The sequence below is a fragment of the Leucopleurus acutus genome (assembly GCF_964270905.1).
Source record: "Leucopleurus acutus genome assembly, chromosome: X".
NCBI lineage: Eukaryota > Metazoa > Chordata > Mammalia > Artiodactyla > Delphinidae > Leucopleurus > Leucopleurus acutus.
This window is the reverse complement of record NC_139148.1, coordinates 5,648,788-5,673,881: the sequence shown is the minus strand read 5'-3', so window position 1 is coordinate 5,673,881 and position 25,094 is coordinate 5,648,788. Positions and strand designations below refer to the sequence as shown.

Sequence of the window (25,094 nt, the reverse complement as noted above, 5' to 3'; positions counted from 1 at the left end):
ACTTAGTACAGGAGTCACTGTGGTCAAGCAATCATTTTTGAAGACCCAGGAGTTCAAACGGAGCTGGGTTTCCAAAACATCATTAATGATGAGACACGGCTACAGCATTTCCTGAGAGTTCCACACAAAAAGGATTTAGAGCAGTTCAAATAGACTCATCGCTTCTGAGCTTCTGTTAGGAAAGAAAAACACAGCCAAGAATTCTTCACTCCCTTTACCAAATCTTTTCTGGTGATGAGGTCACAGGCTCGTGAAGACGCTCGACTCAACGTCACAGAACAGAGAGCCTAGGAAGTCAGGGCTGGCTGAAAACGAGAAGCCTGACTGTCTGCTTGAAGAAGGTACGTATCACCAAACTGGGACTCTGACAACGTTCGCTTTTGCTTCAATTGTTTTCCCCCATACAGTGGAAGGAGAGGAGCCTCATTACACAGAACAAATGCATCAACAAATGTAGTTGCAATGACTTTAACGTGTAAGGACGATAAAGCCTGGACACAGAACTTGGTTTCCAAGCCTGGAATTTCTGATGAGAAGTTCCTCTCAACACTTGCCAACACACACTCGTTTTTTGTAACTCTCAGTTTTATAAGGAAAATTGCTTCTCTGTGCCCCTTCCGGCCCAGACTAACAGCAAAGGAATCGTGATAGCATCAGCATGGAAGAAAGAGCACAGTTAATCATGTACAAAGTAACTATCCAGCCCTGAGAAGCACTTGGCTGTCTGGCTGGGGAGGGGAGTACATACGGTCGGCAATATTCCATAGAACAATGATTTGCATCACCAAAACAAGTCTATTTTAACTGTTTAAGTCTATCAACAGGGGAAGATTTTTGTCTCTTTACTTTTATTTTAATGACCTTTTTGGGAAAATATGTTAACTAATACTTTAAAACACAGCCCCCTCTCCCCTTTTGAGTCTCTGGTGGGGAAGGATGGGTGAATTATATTCCACACTGGTCAGATCACGGGGCATCATCACCACTGGTCCAGGTAAAGATCCTCTGCCCTTTATCACGTGTTCCTTTTCATCACTATTCCTCACCCCAATGTTGGGAACTATGTAATATGTTTCACAGGAGTTATTTGCTCACCTGTGTTTATGAAGTGTGTAGCGTTTTATGTGGGTTTCACGTTTATGTAAATCATATTGATATACATCCCATTATGTGTTCATATTTTCACCCCCAAACTGCGCTTTTAACGTCTATCCAACTTTTCCCCTTCATTTGCTCACTGAAAGAGTGGTAGCTTCTTCCTGAAGTCACAACCACAAGGTCACCTTGAAGCTTCTGTATTCCCTTTTAGTTCTGCCATGAACTCCACAACCACAAGGAATGAGACTCCCCCCCACACAAACTGAGGGAGCTTAGAAGTGGATCCTTCCCTCGTCACGCTTCCAGAGGACAACACACCCCACCGGATACCTTGACCATGTGAGACCCAAGCAGAGGACCCAGCCAAGTCGCACCCAGACTCCTGACCCATAGAAACCGGGACCATGTTTGAAGCTGCTCAGTGTGTGGTAATTTGTCACACAGCCACAGCTAACTGATACAATTTCCCATAATGACTTCAGTCTCCTCAGAATCAACTCTCTGATCCAAAGACAACCTGGTGGAACAAAAGCACAGAAGCTCTTTGCTTCCCTTGGTCTTCACTGCTCCCTGATACACCAAGGTCTATGACCCAGGCACCTAATTCTCTTGACTATGATATCAAGTTTACAGCTCTGGGTTCACAAGGTTCAACTTTTTTGATTCAAATTAGTGACTTTGAGCAACTGACTGGCATTGTTTGTACAACAGTTACTAGAGCACCCATCCCATATTTATACAAAGAAGTTTAATGAGATCATTCGTGGACATCTTCAAAGCACCACTCAGCATTTGACAAGCACTCACCAAATAGTCAGCATTAGGGTCATCGCAGTCTAACTAAATTTAACGAACGGGAGTTTGTGTGCCACAGAGAACACTAGGTTCTCAACAGTGGATGTTAAAGCTAAATGAATAAATTGAAAGAAATAACAACGTTGTTTGCTTGGGAGAGATGAATTGGAGGAAAATTACGGAATCCATCAAGACCTTCCACTTCTGGACACAAGGGATTGGACTTTGGTCTCCCTTGACTTTTTGATTTCAAATCTAAATTTGATTTGAATATTAGGCCTCCGCATGTTTAATCTCAGGTGTCTACAGCATCATGGACCACAGGAACATTCTCCTCCCACTGGAGGAGATGGAACGGTGATATGCAGACAAACATTTCACACTGAGCCTCGTCGGCCACTTCATGTTACTCTGGAGGCGGTATACCTTGTTGCACAAGCTTGACTCTCAAAATGCAAAACAGAGGAGCAGGAAAAGGGCCAATCCGAATGCCTCCCTGAATTATGTAAATTTACAAAACAGTGTCTCGTCACATCAAAAGGAGCTGCATACCTGGAACTTTTCACCGCGACAGCTGCGGAAAAGACTGGCCTCTTTTCTCTTTCTCCACTCCCAGAGACACGAAGCATCTTTCATCTCTTCCAGCAGACTCTTTCATCCAGCAGTAGCCACTTCCTGCTCTGACCCCTGAGCATGACTCGTTCACCCTGTGCTGGCAATAAACACACATTTGCATGAGCTCTCCCGTTCTCTAATCTCTCCCAGGGTCATGCCAAATAGAACCACAATGAAGTCTGTTTAAGACACCATCTGGAACACGGTAATACATTTCTGACATAAGACGAACCTTGCCATGAAGGATGGTGGTGGCACAAACTTATGAAAGTGGTTTCATATTTGGGGATTTACAAGGAACGGCAATGCTGGGGGGAAAGAGCCACTCTCCACAGAGCATCATGATGCGAAGATGGAAAATGTGGACAGATCAGAGGGGATAAAAAGTGTATGCTGTTGGAGAAAAATCATAGTATCATGTAGGGGATGGCTCATGATGGCTCTTAGGACAAACACAGGCCCCCACCTAGTTTTGTAAATAAAGTTTTACTGGAACAGAGGCATACCTAGCTGCTTACATGTCACGTATCTCGGGGTGCTTACTCGCCACCCCAGCAGAGCTGAGTGGTTGAAACAAGGACCGTACCGTTCATAAAGCCTGATGTATTTACCATCTGACCCTTTACAGGAAACTATACTGAGCCCTGCAGAGCAGGTAGAACACGGGGACTGTGGAACCAGTGAAAGATTCAGATTCCAGCTAGTCACTGCATCTTGTATTTTTGGTATTGTGGACAGGACTCAAACAGGTTAGAACTACATCTAGCCCAGAGCATCAGAGGTGCTTACCAAATGGCTGTTACTTTCCCATCCCTCATGTAGACCATTCAACAAAAAGCAAATCACCGTGTTTCCGTACCTCTCACAATATTATTTCAGAGAAAAGTAAACATAGCAAAAGACATCACGAGTCAGTGCGCTTCTGCGTGGGTCAACTACGTATTTTCTATACAATATTCGCCAAAGTTCAGCTGAGAATTTCCCAACTAGATTTCATTTAACAAATTACCTTCCATCAGGATGGCAGGTAATTTATTAAACATGACATTTTCTGATAATTTTGAGAGAAGAAAATTTATTGAAAATTGGATCCCCAATACAGGTAAAGATATAATGGAAAATCAATGTGGATGACCTACTATGTATACCTTTAGGTGAATGGGATCCTAAGAATATTATCACGGTCCTATGAGTTTTACCTTTGGTATTCAATTCTAAGGTACAATTTAATGGAATAAAGGTGGCATTGTTCTTGGAACAAAGGAAAATGGCAAAGTAAAGATAACTGAAAAACTATAAATAGGTTGGAAAGGGAAAAAATGCCAAATGTGGGTGAGGCTTCAGATGTGACTTTTTTTGCCACTCTGAGCAACAGAGGCCGGGGTGAGCTACCAGTTCTTCTAAAAGCAGCCCTGCGTGAGATCATGCAACAGCATCTGTTGTTTCCACCCACCTCTGCCCTCCAGGGCTTCTCTTGTACTCCTGTGTCTGAGCATCGATACCCAGGAGACGGCCCCGTCTTTGGCACACCTCCTGCCCGTTTCACAAAGCCACCTCCTGCTTCCTGGACCGAATACAACTGTTTTTCCCCAACTCACTCACCCTCGGCCCCCACCTCTTCTACTCCACGCTGTTTCTGGTCCCAACGATACACCTTCAATAATATTCATTGGCAAAACCTCGATCTTGGTGGCAAACGAAAGGGGCATTTCTCTAGGACCTTTAACCAAAGTGTCCAAGAACTCTGTGAAGCCTGGCCGGCACGGAGGGCATAACATCTACTCAAAATCACCAGCCGGTGACAAGTCAGAGCTCTAGGGTTTCCTTTGCAACGGGGCGCCAGTCCAGCGTCGCTGGCTGGGGAGTCTGGGAGTCAGTGTGAGGGACTGTGTCAGGCTTGGCAGTGGTCCTGCCCCAGCAGACAGCCAACAGCACCACCCGGGTGGGTGGGTGATGCCATCACTGGCCCACTGGAAGAACTCCAGTTGGACGAAATAAACATCATTTGATTAAATAGCCATTGGGATGACGGAACTGCCACAAAGAGGTAGCTCTGTGGGCAAGAGCAGACTTACTGATCGGAAACATGTGTTCAAACCCTACTGCTCACTGTACCGATCTCAGCGCTTGAACGTACCGGAATGTGTGTGAACGAGCACGTCTGGGATGAAGACGTCAGTCTTGGCTTCCGTCTTGCGTATGTAAAATTGCTCCAGGAATGAATAGCCTAGGCTGTTTGTGTGCCAGGCTCTTCAACTGGGATCAAGACACAAAACACCGTTGTTGGGTGAGGAAGATGAGGTGCCCGGAATGTGAAATCTTCCAGACAGTGTGGCAGGAGGAGAACCCTGCTGGTGCGAGAATACCTGCAAAACAGGAAAAAGACAGAGACTTAGCAGCAGTTTACATCTATTGCTTTTAGGCCTCTGACCAAGATCCCTGGAAGAACTTTTTCCTTCAAATGGAAATTTACCTCTTTGAATACTCCCTTGGAAGAGGACCTCTAATCAGCAGACAGTCTGCTGATGGGGACCATTTGCAATAGGGAGGCAACGCCCTTTGCCATAAATATTGAAGGGATTAAAAAATCGAATAACAGTAAACACACACACACCTCTCCTTAAAAAAATAAAAATTTCAGGGCTTCCCTGGTGGCGCGGTGGTTGAGAGTCCGCCTGCCGATGCAGGGTACATGGGTTCGTGCCCCGGTCCGGGAAGATCCCACATGACGCGGAGCGCCTGGGCCCGTGAGCCATGGACGCTGAGCCTGCGCGTTTGGAGCCTGTGCTCCGCAACGGGAGAGGCCACAACAGTGAGAGGCCCGCGTACCGCAAAAATAAATAAATAAATAATAATAATAAAAAAATAAAAAATAAAAACTTCAGGGAAACCTAGATAACCCGTTTATCCCATCGACAATGAAGCTTGGCAGGTTGCTAATTAGAACAATTCAACAACTGTAACTCAACGTGTACATTTAAGAACACGTTCAAGCTGCAGTGATTCAATTTCGCAAGACATGCATTCCATCAGGTCTGCCTGAGCATGGCCTCTCCCATGCCATGATCTCAGAGGAACCGGAAGTGATTTATGAGGACTCCAAGGAGAACAGTCAGGGTTCTCCAGACCCTCCCTTCTGTTGTAATCACAGAGAACTCCATGCTGTGTGGCGACCACACGCACAGTCCTGGGACGGGTCCTCCAAGGGTGACGTGGGTGACAGCAGGTTGGCTGTTGTGTCTACATTGATATATATATATTTTTTTCTTTTTCATAAGAAAAAGGAGACTCACTTTTTATTTGGAAGTAAAATGTCTTTTTCCCTAAAGAAAATGTCTGTTTTCTTTTTTCCATCTGTAACAATTCATTTATATCTCCTCAAAATTAGAGGTTTTGGCAGGATTCCCTTACTTGCAGAAATACAAAACACAGAGAGTCTGCTATGAAATAAATAACTGAGAAGGAGTCGGAGCACACACGTGTCACCTTACTCCCCCAGACCCTCTCCAATGAGATTTATAGGCTCCCTTGGTGGATACGGGTCTCCACTGGGACAGGTCTACTCTTCTAGTCTCTGAAAACCATCCTGCTCATTCAAGGAGTGATTCGCCAGGTAGGTTTCAACTGGAATAAGCTTATGGAACATTTCAGAGGGTGTCAACTGTGTTGCAACCAAGAGATCAAGAAACAGAAACGAGAGTGATTTCTCCGCCTTGACAGTGGGATGGATTACGCAACGGATGATCGTTAATTACTTACGCGGCGTATAAGGATTCTGCAGCAGCCATGCCAGTTCTCTACATGGTAAATCAGAACCAAAGGGTGTTTTGTTTCGTGGATAACTGGCTGTATTCACAGAAGAGAAAAAGATCTCTTATGTCAGAGAACCACATCAAACTGCTCTAAGAGAACGGTTTCATTTCAGAGAACCGTTATCTGTGCTGGAAGCCCTGCTTTATTTAGCTACAATCTTGAACTCATCCCTCTTTGATTCTACAGCAGGGAGATATGAGCCACGGGCTGTTATTTTTTCGGGAGTCTTTCAGGCTACCAAAAATAAATAAATAAGCTGCTGTCTTCAAAATAAACAAGTAACCATCTGCACAGGAGAAAATTGCACCCTGCTGCGTCATCAACAAAGGCAATAATTAGAGTCAGATTAAGAAACAAAACAAAATACCTGAGGGGTACAGAGGAAAAAAAGGACCCAAATGGTGCATCTGGGACCCGATGACACAAAGAAAGACTCAGAGTTCCAGTCTGGGATGGGATTTGAGGACTCCCAAGGAAAGCTCTCTCCAACTACCTCCCTGACAGTATGCCTAAAACTGCTTTGCTCAGGCACCCTCTCACTGGCTTCCATGAAGCTTCCATGAAGCCTTCCATGAAGGCTTCCTTTTAGGGTCTCTCAGAGATAGTTCTGCCAACCTGGGAACACAGTGGCTTCTGGAAGAAGCCGTGAGGAAATATAAACACCCTCTGTGTCGTTTTGCAAATCACAGATAAATGGTGGCTCTGAGAGGGCGGGTTCCTACCAAGGAAAGTTTCGTTTCAAGTACGGGAGGGTTAATAAGCTGGGTACTGCCAGGGGCAGATGGCCCAAAAGAGACCTGAGAGGAGCTGGATTCTGAAGGACCTAGGGACCGGCTGGCTAGAAAGGAAAGTGTGTAGACCAGAGTTCCGAGATGAGAGATGCCAAACCTTTCCACCTTCTGTATGCCCTGTAGAGGCAGGCTGGGCTACTTTAGGATGGAACCCTAACTTACTTTTGCATGACAAAGAGAACACTTCTGTTTTCATTCAAAAAAAAACTTACCCTATGTGTTAGACTGAACAATTTTTAAAAGAAGTTTACTTAGCTGGGGTATGGTTGGATACATCTGTTTTGTAGAATTCTACATTCTAATGTGGAATTTATCGGCCCCATGGCTCAAAGGCTTCCAGGTAACAAAACGAAGGTTCTTAAAGAAGGAGGCAGAGGGAAGAGTCAAACCCTATACCCTTCCCTCTGTGGGTCCCTCGGCCACAGGCGGGGGGAAGAAGGGACGCTTCGTATTGGACCCAAACTTGAAAGCGGGCGGGACCTTTCAAAACCAGAAAAACGAGACTTTATCACAAAAAAATGAGACTGGTTTCCATAATTAGAAATGTCTGGAAAGCAACAGGGTATGGTCAAGTTCTCTTTAACGGTTAGGATAAGGTCCTTAAGATGTAACGTGTGACGGCAGCGTTAGAGAAAGACAAAGTGTCTTCCTCTGCGTCAGTTCAGAACTGCACATCCCACGAGCTCCATTTTCATCCTAGGAGACCAGAGGCACACCGCTTCTCTCTGTCTCTCCATCGAACCAACTTCTCCAAGCAGCTGGCAGTCTCACTGCATCTTACCCTCTGCGTCATCAAGCATTACCCCGTCCGCTACTCTATCCAGCGAAGAAACTTGTTTCCATTATCGCCCTCCAAAGAGATTTTTGAAACGTTTTTCTCCTCATCAACACCCCCTGATTGACTAGCCTTTCAATCCTACTCCTGGGCATATATCCAGAGAAAAACATGATTCAAAAGGATACACGCTGCCAATGTTCATTGCAGCACTGTTTACAATAGCCAAGACGCGGAAGCGACCTAAACATCCACTGACAGACGAATGGATAAAGATGTGGTACACGTATGTGGTGGAACATTTCTCAGCCATCAAAAAGAATGAAATCATGCCATTGGCAGCTACATGGATGGACCTAGAGATTATCATACTAAGTGAAGTAAGTCAGACATAAAAAGACCAAGATCATATGATATTGGTTATATGCAGAATCTAAAAAAAAAAAAAGATACAAATGAACTTATTTACAAAACAGATTCACAGACTTACAGAATGAATTTATGGTGACCGGCGGGGCGAAGGGTGGGGGGGAGGGATAGACTGGGAGTTTGGGATTAACATGTACACACTAGTACATTTAAAATAGATCACCAACAAGGACGTATGGGAAAAAGTACAAAACAAAACAAAAAACACCCCGTGAAATTCTAATACCATGGATATCCCTGCATCTGTTTATATACTGTATTATTGCATGCTTTATACATAACGTAATAAGATTTCTTTCCACTCTCTGTCCCCAAGAACATTTGCTGAGGATGCCTGCCTTAGACAACTCCCTGACTCCCTCTGCCTCAGGTAAAAAAGAAAGAAGGGAGTCTGGAGTTGGTGGTTTTCCATGTTGCATACGAAGGAGGCACAGGGTTGCACAGAGTAGTCTCCACGACCACCCAAAGGAGTGCCGGCGAGGCACCATTTTGCCCAGCAGCCACAAGGGCCACCATCCACCCATCCCATACTCTGCATGCACACGACGGAGTGGGCCTTCCAATTCAACCTCAGCAGCTCTGCTGTCGTCGGTCTCCACTGCAGGGTTCTCTGCTTTTTGCCAGTTTATAAAATTGGTTCAGGGTTTAAAAAAAAAAAAAGTGAAAAGTCCTTTTGTCTCAGTGTACCTGAATGGCCCGCACACTTTCAGCTTCTGGCTCTGTTTAATAAGGTGACAATGCCTACGTGCATTTTACTAAAAAGGCAAGTATGTACTCATAAAGCCTCAAAAACGTTGGTGGGATCCCACCACACAGGGAAAATGTGTCCTTTGTGGAGACTGTTCTGTGTGCCCCTCAGATCACTCCCATTGGCCCTTTGCTGATAAGCCCCACTCCATTCACCCCTGGAAGAGTCCCGCCAGTGATGAATATTTATAGCTTTATATATATTTTGGAAAAGAATTGAACCTATAATATAGCACGTAGCTGTTTTGGATTTCATTACATTTCAACTGCATTACACTCAATGCACTATAATGCATTCAAGGCACTACGTTCAACTGCATTACATTTCAAGGCTAACTGCAATTAAAATATGACAACGCTGTGACATTCGATTATGATCTCTCGGGGCCTTATTTCATGGTGAGCAAACCTCCATACAAGAGGTCAACACCGTAACAATGTCACTGCTCTTCCCGTGGGTTCAGCCTGCAACAGGATGATCCAATCAACCACATCATTCAGTTGATTTGACACAAAAGCAATAGAACTGCAGACATAGATCCCCGGTGTCAGTCTACCTGAAATTCTTGCCCTGCTATGAAGAGCCGTTAAGCAGGAACAGACATATCTTCTCGTTAATGAATGAGATGTCACGGGAAAACAGAGGGGGGAGTGACTGACTCCGCTTAGAGGCTCCTGTGACAGGGTCAGGTGATTTTGAGCTGGGTTTTGTAGGGTCTCGCCGAGAAGAGAATGCAATAGGATTCCAGATACAGGAAATACCTTGATTAACACATCCCAGGAGGCTTCCCGTGTATGGTATTGCCATCTAGTTCTTGGATTCTTCAGGCAAAGTTGATATGAGACGTGGCAGGAAGGGGCGGGGGATGGGAGCGGGGCTGGTGGAGAAGAGAAACCACTCAGTAAGCTTTCCTCGTCCTCAAGAATTTTACAAGACGCCAACATGCCTGAGGTTTGCCCTGTAGGTGACGGCAAGTCCCTGAAAGCTTTATGCAGGGGAGAGAGGTTTGTTTTTTTATTACTTTGGCAAGTCCAAAGTTGCACAAAATGTAGACAGTAAGTATAAAAGCCACGCAGTGTGAGTGTCAAGGTTACGTCTGGCGATTCTTACATCCTAGACTCAATATTAAGCAGAAGCCCACGCCACTGAACTGAGTTCTACCAAGATTTCTACGGAGGATAATATGATTAAGTTCCACTTAAAATAAATCCATTTGCAATCATTTAAATACAACTGACCCAATATTTGGTTTTAAGTATTTCTCTGAGCAGAGACACTTGCATATAGATAGCTGTAAATCAATAGGTGAGGGCGAATACATATATATCTATGCGTATATTTGAAAAACGACAGATTTTATGCTATTTTAATTCACTGACACAAGTCTTTGAAAGGTTTTGAACTCCAAATGAAACGACGGAATTTAAATCCCAAGCAAGAACAGTGAAATAATGAATCCAGGAGAAAAACTTCACGTAGAGCCCTAAAGAGATGTGAAAATTGCAGAATTTCTTTAAAAATTCAGCAACCTACAAATCTCAGACAACCGTGAAGGGTATTCTCTATCGAGTCTAGTACTAGATTGGATCTTGATGGATACAATTATACAATTAACTGAGGAGCTGTGAGTTTATTTTGTTTTGACGAGCAAGAGAGATTTTGCTCTAAATATAATCTGTGCCAGCTGGCCAATTCAGGTTCTCTTCCCCTCTTTTGGTTTTCACAAACCAAGTATGTGAGTTCTACACACCGTGCTGGTAACCAGTAAATGTTGCCTGTAATGCATACTGTTTGGCAGGACATATGCGAGCATTTCCCTACATCTAATTGCAGCATGAGTATTGTACCCTGGGTGGAAAAGTTCTTAGCATTTATGAGATCACTGCCAATCACCATGTATATTTTCACAGATCACTTCGTGTTCAAATGTAAGCAAATCCACGTGCACATTTTCCAACTGGACGCGTGACGGCAGGCTCATAGTGCGTGGTTGGGAGAGAGTATGTGCAAGCTCCATTACTCTGATGACTGATCAAATATCATTAATTTAACCATCTTTCAAATTACACTCTCTTTACAAAAGGAGAGATTTTTGTTTCTTTGCCATATAGAGCAAGCTGAAAGCTGTGATTCTTCCAACATGGAAAATAAGCTTGAGCTTCTTAAAATCAAATTAATGTCTGAAGTGGCTCTTCCTTAAAAAAATTAAATATAGAAGAACAAAACCAAAGTTTATCGAGAGAGATGGATAACTTCCTTTGTAGAATGACGTTTTACTTTACAAGAAGATTCACAGCAGGATTCCTTGAAATATTGGACATACCTAGTGCCCACACATGTGGAAAGACTTAAAACTCCTGATCTGGAAATCATCCGTTGCATTATATTATCAAGTAAATCACATAAACTCATTTATGTTTAAACTCTGCCAGCGTCTAGCATTTCTTCTTCTTAGTGTCTGTCCACATTGATTGAGAGAGAGAGTTACGCAACATTGCCCACAGCTGCTTATAACCTTCTGAGAGCCACACGAGACAATCTATTTCAAAGATACTCAGAGTAGGCTGAATAAATGGTTTGATGAAATAGCTCGGGGACGGGAACCATTTCCAAATCTAAAGTCTTTTCCATCCATCTTTCTCCCAGGAGGTTCACTGGCCACTGCTTGGACAAGACTTATGCTAAATGACCTCATGTACCAGAGCTGCCTGTCCAATCACCGTAAGACAGAAGTGACAAAGTTCTAGCAGATGATTAAGCCAGGAACATATGCTCATCCTATGGAACTGGACGCTATTCTCTGAGGAGCTTAGAGACATAACATTGAATATAGGAAGATGCCAAGGATGATCTAACTGGACTTGGACTGGCTGAGGGGCCATGTTTATCCTAGAGGTAATAGGGAGCTCATCATCTGATGAAAAATCAAATAAGTTATCTGATGTGTACTGAAAACTGAAAACACAAGCAGCGAGGAACGTCAGAGCACTATTGTTCTGAAAATAACATGGGGTTGTGTTTTTGATTAAGGAGCTGTGGAAGAGTTTGTTCATAGCTCACTCAGGCCAGGGAGCAGATTTCCAGGTGAGGTGGGGCACAGAGTGCACTTTAGATCATCCTGCTTGACCTGTGTCATTTCTTTAAACAACAGACACGTGGAATATTTCTAATCAGACACATTTTAAGGAGGCTCCGTCATTTACTCTCTGGTTCCTGAACTTACTCAAAGTTTCCTGTTACAACTGCCATGTCACCTTTCTTCAAACAGAGAGAAATTTGGGGTCTTAGCTCAGGCTGCTGTAACACAATCTCATACACTGGGTGGTTTAGCAAAAACAGACATTTATTTCTCACAGTTCTGGAGGCCGCAAGTCAGATCAGAGTACGAGCATGGTCGGGTTCTGGTCGGGACCCTCCTGGTTCACAGACAGAAGAATTTGGGGTACACAAACATTCAGTCCATAAGTTAGTCTTTAATAAACTTTAGCAACTAAAAGAAGAATCACTGATTAGAAATTATTTGCTTTTACTGATGCAGATTAAGTTGCCTTTCATACACAAACATTCCTTTAAAATGACTCTTTAGAAGTGATTGTATCTCTTCATGTTTGATGGTAGATGATAGACTAGATAAAATGACAGATTACACAATAGATTAGATAGATAGACACACAGAGAGAGGGGGAGAGAAGAAAGAAGGAAGGAAGGAGAGAGGGAGGGAGGGACAGAATGAAGGAAGGAAGCCATCAAGGAAGAAGAGAAACAAGGAAGAAAGAAAGGAAGAGAGAAAGAAAGAAGAAAGAAAGAGTCATCCTGGGTTCCTCCCGAAAGAAAGCTTCAAACAGTCACTTTTGTGCAGGTGGCTTATTTAGGTGGTGATCTCAGGAGTCAGGGGAAAGGATGGAAGGCGTTGTGGGTAAATGGGGCTAATCCTCCCCTATCTGCTTAGGTCTGTATAGATATGCTTTTGGGATTTCACCTTCAGGTGGAACAGTTACAGTCGACCCTAAACAACTCAGGAGTTAAGGGCACTGACCCTCTAAGCGGTGGAGAACTTGCATACAACTTTACGGTCAGCCCTCTGTATCCATGGTTCCTCCACATCTTCGAGGTTCTGCATCCCTGGATTCAACTGACCGGGTATCCTGGAACACTGTAGTATTTATTATTGAAGAAAATCCACGGATGAGTGGACACGTGCATTTCAAACCCATGTGGTTCAGGGATCAACTGTATCCAACAGCATTCAGGCCCTACGGACTGTGGGCTGTCCCAGGGGTGTTAACCCCCTTCACTTCTGGATTAGGAAGCAGGCTCAGAGCTCTCCCCTGCGGTCCTACAACGCACAAGTCTGAGAAGGACCAAAGGAGAAGGCACAGGATGACCAGTGCGGACTTCAGGAAGAGTGAATCAGCCCTGCAAGGAACGGCTCAGCACAGCAACCGCTGGGCTCCCAGGGAAGGCAGGCCAGTGGCTGTGTGGCTGTCATCCAGAGGAGGGGTCAGATACAGAAGATGCAGAGTGTACGGTTGCTTGGTTTCTGAGAGGCATTTTTCCTGTTGACAGTGGTGTTGGAGTCTTATTTTAGTGACTAAAGTTCATTAAAGACTAAGTGTTACGGACTGAATGTTGGAGCCACAATCACGACTCAAAGGAGGTGACTCCCCATTCCACTCGGACAAAGCAAAGATCAGGGGTGCTTCCGGAAGATCTTCTGGGTCATCATTGCTAAGCCATGTCCATCAGCCATAAGAAAACAGAGGTGAAAACAAGTTTTTTTTTTTTTTTAATAAATTTATTTAGTTATGGCTGCATTGGGTCTTCGTTGCTGTGCGCGGGCTTTCTCTAGTTGTGACAAGCGGGGACTACTCTTGGTTGTGGTGAGCGGGCTTCTCATTGCAGTGGCTTCTGTTGTGGAGCACAGGCTCTAGGCACACGGGCTTCAGTAGTTGTGGCACATGGGCTCAGTATTGGTGGCTCGTGGGCTCAGTAGTTGTGGCTCGCGGGCTCTAGGTGCACGGGCTTCAGTAGTTGTGGCACGCGGGCTCAGTAGTTGTAGCGCATGGGCTTAGTTGCTCCGTGGCATGTGGGGTCTTCCCAGACCAGGGCTCGAACCGGTGTCCCCTGCATTGGCAGGCGGATTCTTAACCAGTGCGCCACCAGGGAAGCCCCCAAAGGTGAAAATATACTTTAGTCATTAAAATCGATAGAAATTTCTATAGCATAATTGGTCTGCATCCTAAATGTAGTGATCTCATCAAAGATAACTTATGCCATTTTCTGACATGGTAACATTTTTATCGCATCATTTCTTTAAGACAGTGGAAAAAAGCATAAAAATCACCAGTCTGCTTTTCAAATGCCGTATTCAAACAGGAATACAAATACACAGTGTTTATTTTAGATTCCACCAACAGCGAAGAGGATCATATAACTGGTGTATGGCCAGAAAACAGAAAAAGTACTAATATTCTTCCGAAGGTTGAAATTCACTATTGGGCATTTTTGGGTTCTTATTAAGTTTCTGTCTCCACAGGACGCCAGATATTATGAATGAGTCAAGAGAGCATGAAAAATGTGCAGGAGGGGTAAAATTAATATGAAAGACAGTAACGGTATTATTGCATATGGATTTTAAAAAGACCAGCACGATATAAAAATTATCTTGTACATTTATATGCACTTTCATAAAATTTGAGCATGTTTTCTTCACTGAAGTTCAAAAACAAAATTACAGTGTTGCTGCTGGAAGCTGCTCCCTGTAAATCTTCAAGAATTTGAGGGATATCCATTTGTCCTGTAAGAGTTAAACCGTTCTGCCTTGTAGCAAAGACACATAGAAAATGACTTTTTGAGGTCCCCTGCAGTTTTTAAAAATATTACTGAAAATTATTTTCAGGAGCCCATAGAACAATTGCTTTTTCTGTTTGTAATAAACAGGTTGCGAGAATAATGCTTTAATGATGGTTTCCGGATCATTCAACCCATCAGCAGGGTCTTGGCATCTGACCTTTCCTTGCCTGGGTTGGGGGGCCCTGTGGAGCAGTGTCCAAGGGTCTCAGTGGATTGACTGAGTTTCCTGACTCAGGCTGAGGCTCTCCGTTCAGGGACAGAAGGGTTTCCATGTTGAGGTAATAGGCCAAGGAGTTCTATACAACACAATCCACTGGCACACACTTACTTCCAACGCACAATCTGGTGGGGTTTTCTTTGTTTTTCAATGGTACCTGAGTCCCTTAAGGTCAAGTGTCCTGAAGCATCAGTGTCTAAGACTTCATGATTTTTTTTAAAATCCTGAGATTTTTCTTAAATTATGTTGGCAGTATAAGAGCGTTGCAGGTACTGAAAGTTACAAAGGAATAAGGTTTCAGAGGCATGACAGAAAGCAAAATAGTACAATATCACTATCACCACCAAATTTCAGCACTACCTGTCAATTCTTCATGTGTTAGAAAAATGTATAGTGATGGTCTTATTTGGGTTTTTTCCATGCACCCCAATGTTCACTGCAGCACTATTTACAATAGGCAAGACAGAGAAGCAACATAAATGCCCATCAATGTATGGATAAACAAGATGTGGTACATATATACCCAATGGAACATTACTCAGCCATAAAAAAGAATGAAATAATGCCATTTGCATCAACATGGATGGACCTAGAGATTATCATACTCAGTGAAGTAAATCAGACAGAGAAAGCAAATATCATATATCACTTACATGTGGCATCTTTAAAAAATGATACAAATGAACTTACTGAAACAGACTTAGAGAACAAACTTATGGTTACCAACGAGGAAAGGGGGGACAGGGATAAATGAGGAGGTTGGGATTAGCAGATACACACCACTATATATAAAACAGATAAACAACAAGGACCCGCTGGATAGCACCGAGAGCTATATTCAGTATCTTGTGATAACCTATAATTGGAAAGAATCTGAAAAAGTATTATATACAAATGAATCACTTTGATGTAGACCTGAAACTAACAAACATCATAAACCAACTAGACTTCAGTAACAAAAAATAGTTTGAGGGCAAGCAGCTCATCCAGGAGGCGACTGCGAGAATCATGATGAAACAATGAGGCGAGGTCGGAAAGGAGCGGAAGTGACGGTACTAGTAACTGGTATGCTGATGAGCGGAAAACTGCCATGGACCACAAAGCTCAACCCCCAGGGACCCTCTGCAAGACCTGAGGAACAGCTCTCAGAACGTCTTCCTCCTGGGACAAGGAATAGTAATCCTCTACCTCTTACCCCTCTTTATCTGCGGGTTACTGCGGATTAGGGTTCACCAGGGACCTTACTCCCCAGCACGTGCAAAGGTCAGGAATGCTCTAGCAGCCAGAGACAGGCCTTGGTCTGGGGAGATGCAGGCACATGAGGTGAGAAGCTGTGGATGCGTGAAGAAATTGTTCACCAAGATACACGCGTCCTGGGAGATAGCTGGAGAGAACATCCGGGGTGGCCTCAGGCCGCCCTAACCCACTCAGTCAATTATGACACAGCACTTAGTTCACGGCAGACCACGTGCCAGATGTGAGCACCACGGGAAACAAACAAATTCATTCTCCTCTTCTTCTCCTCTTGGCAATTTTCTAATGCTCCAAATAAAAACTTCAATCCCTCAGCCAGGCTTTCCCCACCATCCAAATTTAGGGCTCTCTCTTTTCTGTACCCCACAGCATTTTGGTCACATTTCCATTTTAACACCTACCATGCCACATAATTGAGTAGGTGTCATGTCTCATTTATCCAACACTCAAAAATGTTTTTTGAACTAATGAATGAGATGGTCACTGTGTTAATTTTCTATCACTGCTGTAACTAGTTACCAACCACAAAGGTAGTGGCATAAGACAAAGGAATGTTGTATACTTGTGGAGGTCAGAAGTCCCACACAGGTCTCCCGGGCTACACTTGAGGTGTCCGCAAGGCTGTGCTCATTCTGGACGTGGATCTGTGTCCTTGCTACTCCCCGCTCTGGCTGATGCCCGCACTCCTTGGCTTGTGGACCATTCCTCCCTCTTAGAGCCATCAGTGCTGCCCGTCCCCGACCATCCTTGCACAGTCACATGCCTTGTCTGACTACAGCTCACTAGGTCCCAGAGACTGCAAGGAGAGATGTGCGACTCCAGTAACCCGCAGGTTTTTACTCCGTTCTACAGGGTCCGTGGTTGCATCCTCTGGGCAAAGCATTGCCAATGAAAGCACAGCATTGCTCTCTTCTCGGTAGAAGGAGAGGCAACCCCGACCCTTGGTTTCCGAGTTTTCTTCCCACTCCTTTCACTCTCCTCTTCCTTTATGATACTTTGGCCAAAGAGGAACGTGCAACATGATTGTCTGCAGTTCATAATCCTGTCTATAACATTCATCAGGTGATTTCTTGCCTTCTAGTCATCTGTGCTGGTCGAATGTGATGCTGCTTCATGGGTTGAAGAGGCAAGCCCGGGGCACAGCAGGTCGGAGACCACTGGCTTGCGACACTTTGTAATGAAGGGGTAACGCTCTCATGAGTTCAGGAGGGCCCCTCTTGCGGAAGAAAGGACCCCAGGCACGGCAGTAACCTTATCAAAGTACTCTAGCGTATGCCGGTTATAACACCATGTCTTCCTCCTCCCCCCCCACCAAGCAGGGTCAAAGGCAGTATTCATATATCAGCATGCTGTTACCACTAGTATTAAAAGGAAAGTCGGACACACAGTTCAGCATTAACCGCACGCGCGCACACACACACACACACCATGAAGGTATGGGATTTAGTGTAATACTTTTCATTCTGTATTGAGTGATAAGAGGTACTGTGACATTAAAAAAAATTAAATATATTGCAGCCTCAATATGAAATACCAAACCTGATTATTTTAAAATATTAGTATGCATTAGAATAAAATGGTTAGATATTAAGTATTTTATAAATGGATTATAAATTGTGATAATGATAGGAAAATTAGCAACAGGTATCTCAGAATAAACGTTTAACCCCAAAGGGTAGCAACTAAAACCACTATCACATATTCAAAAATGCCTTCCATGTGCATTCAAAATGACTTCAGGCGTATTATTTCCTATTTACACGTCACACCTCTTCAAGCTACGTTCCCCTTGTATGGATGGGAAAACGGAGGCCCAGAGAAGTTAAAAGCTTACTAACCATCACAAAATAACCAGGTCCTCCAGCTGTACGTAAAAAGGACCTGAAGAAGTTAATTATATTTCAGCCGAAGCTATTGATGGCAAAGGACTATGAATAATTACAGGAATGATTTCCCTTTCTGTAATAGCCTTTGTTTTTTAGAGCCGATTTAGGTTCACTGCAGAATTGAGCAGCAGGTAGAGAGAGCTCCCATATACAGCCTGCCCCCTATACACCTACAACCTCCCCCTTTAGCAATGTCTTCCACCAGAGTGGGACATTCCTTATCATCTGTAAACTTTCACTGACACGTCATCATCACCCGAGTTCCAGAGTTCACATTAGGGCTCACTCTCAGTGTTGTACATTCTATGGGATTTGACAAATATATAACAACTTGTATCCACCACTGAAGTATCATGCAGAATAGTAGCACTGTATCAAAGAGTATCGATCCGCTTCACTGTTTATTCATAATTATTTCCTTCTGAATGTTATATCCTATATTATTTTTTTACCAATTTTTTAAAAAGTCTTTACTGAATTTATTACATTATTGCTTTTGTTTTGTGTTTTGTTTTTTTGCCGGGCATGTGGGATCTTAGCTCCCCGACCAGGGATTGAACCCACACCCCCTGCATTGGAAAGCGAAGTCTTAACCACTGGACCGCCAGGGAAGTCCCAATCCTATATTATGTTTTTAAAACCTTGTTAGATCACGGTTCTCTCAACTGTAAAACGAGGCATCAAATTATCCCTTTGTTTCCTGCAAAGATACTATGAATGCATTTGCAAATGGAAAAATCTATCTCATCTACAGAATTTTGAAAAAAACCATGGAGCAGCTTTCTTCAATATCACATAATTTATTCAGTATTAGTTCTAGCTCTATGAAATTCAAAGAAACCACGTTGCACATGGGCAGTCATCCAGAGTTACAGGCCTAACTCACCCACAACAGTCCCAGAAGGAAGCTGAAGCCATCTCTACAAAGTGTCCAGTCAGTTCAATCTAATATATTAAATGACAGCAAATATTAAAGACAGAGCATTCCCTCAAGGCTCAAATTATATATCAATCTCAGGATGGATTTGACTTAAAGAAGGAATTAGGTATATGAAAATAAACAATTTCACTTCAAGCATGGAGTTGATAACAGAGTTACATGGAGCTATGGCTAATTGGTTACGCATAGTTCATTGCACTAAAATTCACTGGGTGAGCTGTATGTAAGGAAAATGGAAAACAGTAAGACAGGAAAAATGGAGATTTTTAATAAAATACAGTCCTTGCTCTTAGAGAACGAAGTCGACAAATACGTATGTTTTTCCCCAAAGTATGCCAAACTTACATAAACCCTGTTATTTAAAGTTAATGGCTGTAATAAAGAATACTTTGCATTCAGTGTTTATACGTAGCATGATTGGAAAGCTGGGTGCTTCCAATTAACATGACTAATGCCAGTACTAAACTACTGAATGAAAGAACTACAAGTATGATACCAAAATGGGTCATGGAACTATCACCCAAATGAAATTATAAAACCCTCTTTCTGTCCCATGCTTGTACAGCATCTGAATTCCCTCCCACCGGTTGTGTCTCTGAGGCGAGGCAATTCTGTTTTGGAGAGGATGAACTCATTACACCGTTATTAATCATCAGAAACCAGCGTAATGCTCAACTGTTTATTCTCCTGCTCAAATAAAATTATGAAAGCAGCAGTTTTTAAGGTAAGCAGCACCTCATACTCACTTTTGTAATGTAATCACAGATAGAAAAGTGCACTGTACACAGTAGGTTTTGCTGAGTGGATGAATGAGTGAATGGATGGATGAATGAGTGAATGGACACACGAATGTTTATCATATACTAGGACACAGAGGAGCCTTTTACAGAAGTTCACAGACTACTGGGAAGCAGAGAGATGAGACTGCTCAGTCGTAGCAAGAACATCATATACAGAATTACATATCCAAGTACTAAGAAATAAGTAATTTCAGCAGGAGGTGGCGTGCCTCAGCTGAACTAGGTAGGCGATCAAGTCACACTGAGGTCAGCTGTGTGTATCCGATGCAAAGCTGCCGTTCTTTTAGTGCCTGTCTACAATGAGCAGCTACCAAGCACTGGTTCTGCCTTCATCCCCTGAAGTGTTTTACTGGAGAAAAGTCACTTTTGAAAGAAGAGATAAATTACTCATTTGCTTCCCAAAGACAAGCCTTCAAACTATCTGCCACCTGGAGGCCTTACTAGACCTTTTTCCGAAGGAGACACACAGATGGCCAGTAGGCACGTGGAAAGATGCTCAACGTCACTAATTATCAGAGAAACGCAAATCAAAACTACAAGGAGGTATCACCTCACACTGGTCAGAATGGCCATCATTCAAAAGTCTACAAATACCAAATGCTAGAGAGGGTGTGGAGAAAAGGGAACCCTCCTACACTGTGGGTGGGAATGTAAATTGGTGCAGCCACTATGGAGAACAGGATGGAGGTTCCTCAGAAGACTAAAAATAGAACTACCATACGATCCAGCAATCCCATTCCTGGGAATATACCTGGACAAAACTATAATTGAAAAAGATATGCTATGTTCATAGCAGCACTACTTACAATAGCCAAAACATGGAAACTACCTAAATGTCCATCGACAGATGAATGGATAAAGAAGATGTGGTACATATACACAATGGAATACTACTTAGCTATGAAAAAGAACAAAATAATGCCATTTGCAGCAACACAGAGAAAGACAAATACCATATGATATCACTTATATGTGGAATTTAAAATACAGCACAAGTGAACCTATCTACAAAACAGAAACAGACTCACAGACATAGAGAAGGGACTTGTGGTTGCCAAAGCGGAAGGGGCGAGGAAGAGAAAAGCACTGGGAATTTGGGGTTGGTAGAGGCAAACTATTACATTTGGAATGGATAGGCAACAGGATCCTAATCATAGCACAGGGAGCTGTATTGAATATCCTGTGATAGACCACAGTGGAAAAGAATATGAGAAGGGAGTGTATATATATGTATAACTGAGGCACTTTGCTGCACAGCGGAGACCGGCACAGTATTAGTTCAATAAAAAAATTTTAAAAGAAAATCTGCCTCCCACTTGTAGAAGAGAAAAATCATAATCGGCACAGAATTATCCAAAAATGAAAGCCTTGAGTGTGTGTTTGTAACACATGAACTTTGCCAGCCGATTCTACAGAAAGATGCCAAAGAGAAATCTGTCAAAGAAAAAGGCCTACGTGTATTTTTAGTCCCCAGCTTTTAAAGAACTAATATCCCACATGTCACGCAGCTTGGCCAAAAAACAAACAAAGTTTAAAAACTAAATTGTTGAAATTTAGTAAGCAAAATATGCCATGTACAGAGGCTTTAAAGCATTCGCAAAATAAAGGTGCATTGCCCTGCATATTCCGTGAATCTCAATCAGGGGGCTACGGTTTTTTGTTTTTTTTTTTCTCTTCTTAATAAATTATCATTTCATTGCCATGGCACGTAAGGCTCTCATTTTATCTCCATTTGTAGAATGGACAGAATGCTCTATTATGAGCGCGCACACACACACACACACACACACACGTTTTTCAATATGTTTTAGAGTAATTTTAGGTTCATAGCAAAGTTGAGCAGAAGGTGCGAAGACTGCCCATGTATATACCATGTCCTGCCTCGGGCCCAGCCTCCTCAACTATCACCATCCCCCAACAGATCATATTTGTTCTAAGTGGTGAACCTCCACTAACACATCATCACCACCCAAAGTCCATGGTTTACATTAGCGGTCACGCTCAGTGCTGTACGTTCTGTGAGTTCGGACGAACGCGTAAGGACACGCATCCATCTTCTAGCAACGTGAAGAGTGGCTGCACTCCCCCCCCCCAACCCCTGATCTCTTTACTGTCTCCATGGTTTTGTCTTTTCTAGAATGCCATAGTAGGAATCATACAACACGTGGACTTTTCAGATGGGCTTCTTCACCTAGTAACATGCTTATTAAGACTCCTTCACATCTCTTCATGGTTTGATAGCTCTTTTTAGCATTGAATAATATTCCACTGTCTGGATGGACCATAGTTTATCTATCCCCTACTGAAGGACACCTCTGTTGCTTCCAAATTTTGGCAATTGTGAATACAGCTGCTCTAAGCATCCAGGTGCAGGCTTTTGTGGGGGCATAAAGCAGAGGCCTGAGCCATGAAATCAACCGGTATCACTATTTTATTTGAAGAGCTTTAGGGCACTTACCAAACTCACAACACACACAGACACACACACATATACACACACGAAAAACAAACCACAAAAGACATACACAATGCTTGGCCTTGCTACGTAAACTTGCATACTACGCATTAGTTACGTATTTCCCACTGAAGTAACCAGATTATCGCTAAGTGTACATTTTTCTTTTCTTTGAAAAGCACACGAAAGCACGTTAAATTGGTACGATTCCCCTTTTGTGGGGTATTTGAATTGTTATTATATTTTGAGGTAAAGTAGGTCGTTGTGCAAAAATGAGACTGATCACTTGCTTTGAAATAGCTGGCATTTCTGAAGGTTGACTATGAACCACCTTAGAGTACATTATTATGCAAGTTGTCCGCAATAAAATTATGGAGCTTTGTGGCCGTGAGGTTACTTGATAACTCACCATGCTGTCATTTTACACCACCGTCATGTTAACTTTCAAAGTCAGAAACCACAGGTCAATTGTACTTTCCTTATTAGCACAGGAGATCAGAAGACTCATCTTCTCTCATCTGAAGGACTCAAAAGTATCTTCTCTTACAAATGGAAAACAGCAAGAGGTAGGATAATTTAAAGGTGTGAACAAATGTTCTCACAGACATTGATCTAAAACTAAAACTTATTTTTGAATATTCATTACTTTTCCTTGACCTCTCAGAAAGAGTCGTAAAATCTATTTTTTCATTTCTTCTTCAAATGTATGTAAAACAAGGAGCTTTGTATCTTTTAAGTATCTCTTATGTAATATCATTAGTAATAAGAGAGAAAACGGCATATCATGGCTTCGATTTAATGTTATGTCTCTGAAACTAGCCATATATAACTTAAAACGGAATATAAAATAACCATGTCTCAAAAGCAGTGCAAATTTAGAATTTAATGAAGAAAACTAATATAAAATTAGACTGACTACATCATTCCATATGGCGTCTTTTTAAGTAAAGTGAAACTTTTTTTCTTTTAGTCGCTCACTTCCGCCCGCTCTCTCTGTCATCAGAAATGAAACTTTCGATTCTACTATTTGGGGCATCGTGTTCATAGTTTGCATGGTATTTGCTGGCATTAAAACTCTTCTTCAGAAGACAACACAATTAGGAAAAATAATATGAAAGTAAAGATTTCCAGGGCAAACAACTTATGAGGAAAAAAACATTACTGTACTTCCATATTCATTGACTATTTCTAAACCTTCAATTCGATGATTATAGAATTACAGAAGTTTAACGTGGAAAGCAATGTTTTCCAACCCCTTCACATCACAGAACCAATGAAATGTTTTCAAATTGATTTCTAAAATAAAGTGTAATTTTCCCAGAAAAAAAGTAAATAGGAAAATAAAATAAATAATCCTAATTATCTGGAAAGAATTTTTACTGCAGAATACCTTATTCTCTAATTTTCTGGGACTCTTTCCCCCTCATTCTTTCGGGAATTTAAAAGTTGTTTTAAGCCATGCAATAGAAGGTCTTTTGAAACACAGTAAATGATTATTTTTTGAGGCAACCTGGGGTAAGACAGTGAGGCAGCTATGCTTCCAATGCAGTGAGGAGATGGATTTCTGTGTCTTGGGTCTTAATCTGTGTCCTAGTGAAGAGGACTGCTGGGTGAGAGTGACCATTAACCCAACACCCTGCACGGAAAATGGGAAAAGCAGATGCTCATACAGACAGAAACCTGAGGACCCAGGGAAACCGAGCTTGTTGATGAGAACACTCAGGATGAGAAACTTCCTACACTCTTCGCCCAACCCCACAGCATTCCTGACTCTCTCTCTATCACTGATTTTCCCCTTGGTACCGAGTGTTAGCCAAATCCCCTTACATAATGGGGGGAAAAACTCCAACTGCAGTGCTGAAAACCAGGAAGTAAATTCCAGCTCTATAACTTAGGAGCTGAGGGACCTGCCTGAAAGCAGCCCTCAATGCCTTTGAAAATCAAAGACATTATAACTTAAGAAACTGCCAGAAATGGCTTTTGTAAAATGTTGGTTGAATCCCATGTTCAGAGAAGGGACATCCAGTACTCGGGGCAGATTTGGGTTTCTACTGCAAGTTGCTATTATCAGATGACAGGGTTGGTATCGTTTTCATTACAAAAACACGATTTATTATTGTATCACTAACTAGATTGTTTCTCCCAGCCCAGCAAAAGCCAAGCTAATTTTAGCATCAAGAAAGTACCAGTTCCTAGAAGTGGAATCTTAGGATCTTAGCAAGAGCTCCTTCCTACAATCTTGTATTCCCAGAAGGCTTAATCGTTTTCAACTTTTCCCTGTCATGTGAAAGCCCATGGCACAATCATTGCCTTTGTTAACATCTGTGTCAAGTAAACATTGTGTCAAATGCCAGGAGGCCTTTGAATAACCAAAAAGTGTGTTCCAAAAGACGCTTTCCCACAAAACCAAAGGAGACTATCCGTAAAGGACATGTCTATTTCCTGATCATTTTAAAATCCAGCCACGTGAGGTTCCCGTAAAACTGCAACTGTGATTTCTTTAAAATATTAAGATGTAGGGCTTCCCTGGTGGCGCAGTGGTTAAGAACCCGCCTGCCAATGCAGGGGACACGGGGTCGAGCCCTGGTCCAGGAAGATCCCACATGCCGCGGAGCCACTAATCCC

The 25,094-nt window shown here is 42.7% G+C and overlaps 1 long non-coding RNA gene across 1 annotated transcript in view; it reads right to left on the bottom strand.

The window, feature by feature from the left end:
• LOC309978095 overlaps positions 1-25,094 on the bottom strand; it is a 202,034-nt gene that overhangs the window by 114,804 nt on the left and 62,136 nt on the right. Inside the window, exons 2-3 of the long non-coding RNA XR_014327110.1 lie at positions 4,646-4,874; positions 2,446-2,600 (exon numbers count right to left, since the gene is read on the bottom strand). This is a non-coding gene — a long non-coding RNA (uncharacterized lncRNA). The remainder of the gene's footprint in view (positions 1-2,445; positions 2,601-4,645; positions 4,875-25,094) is intronic.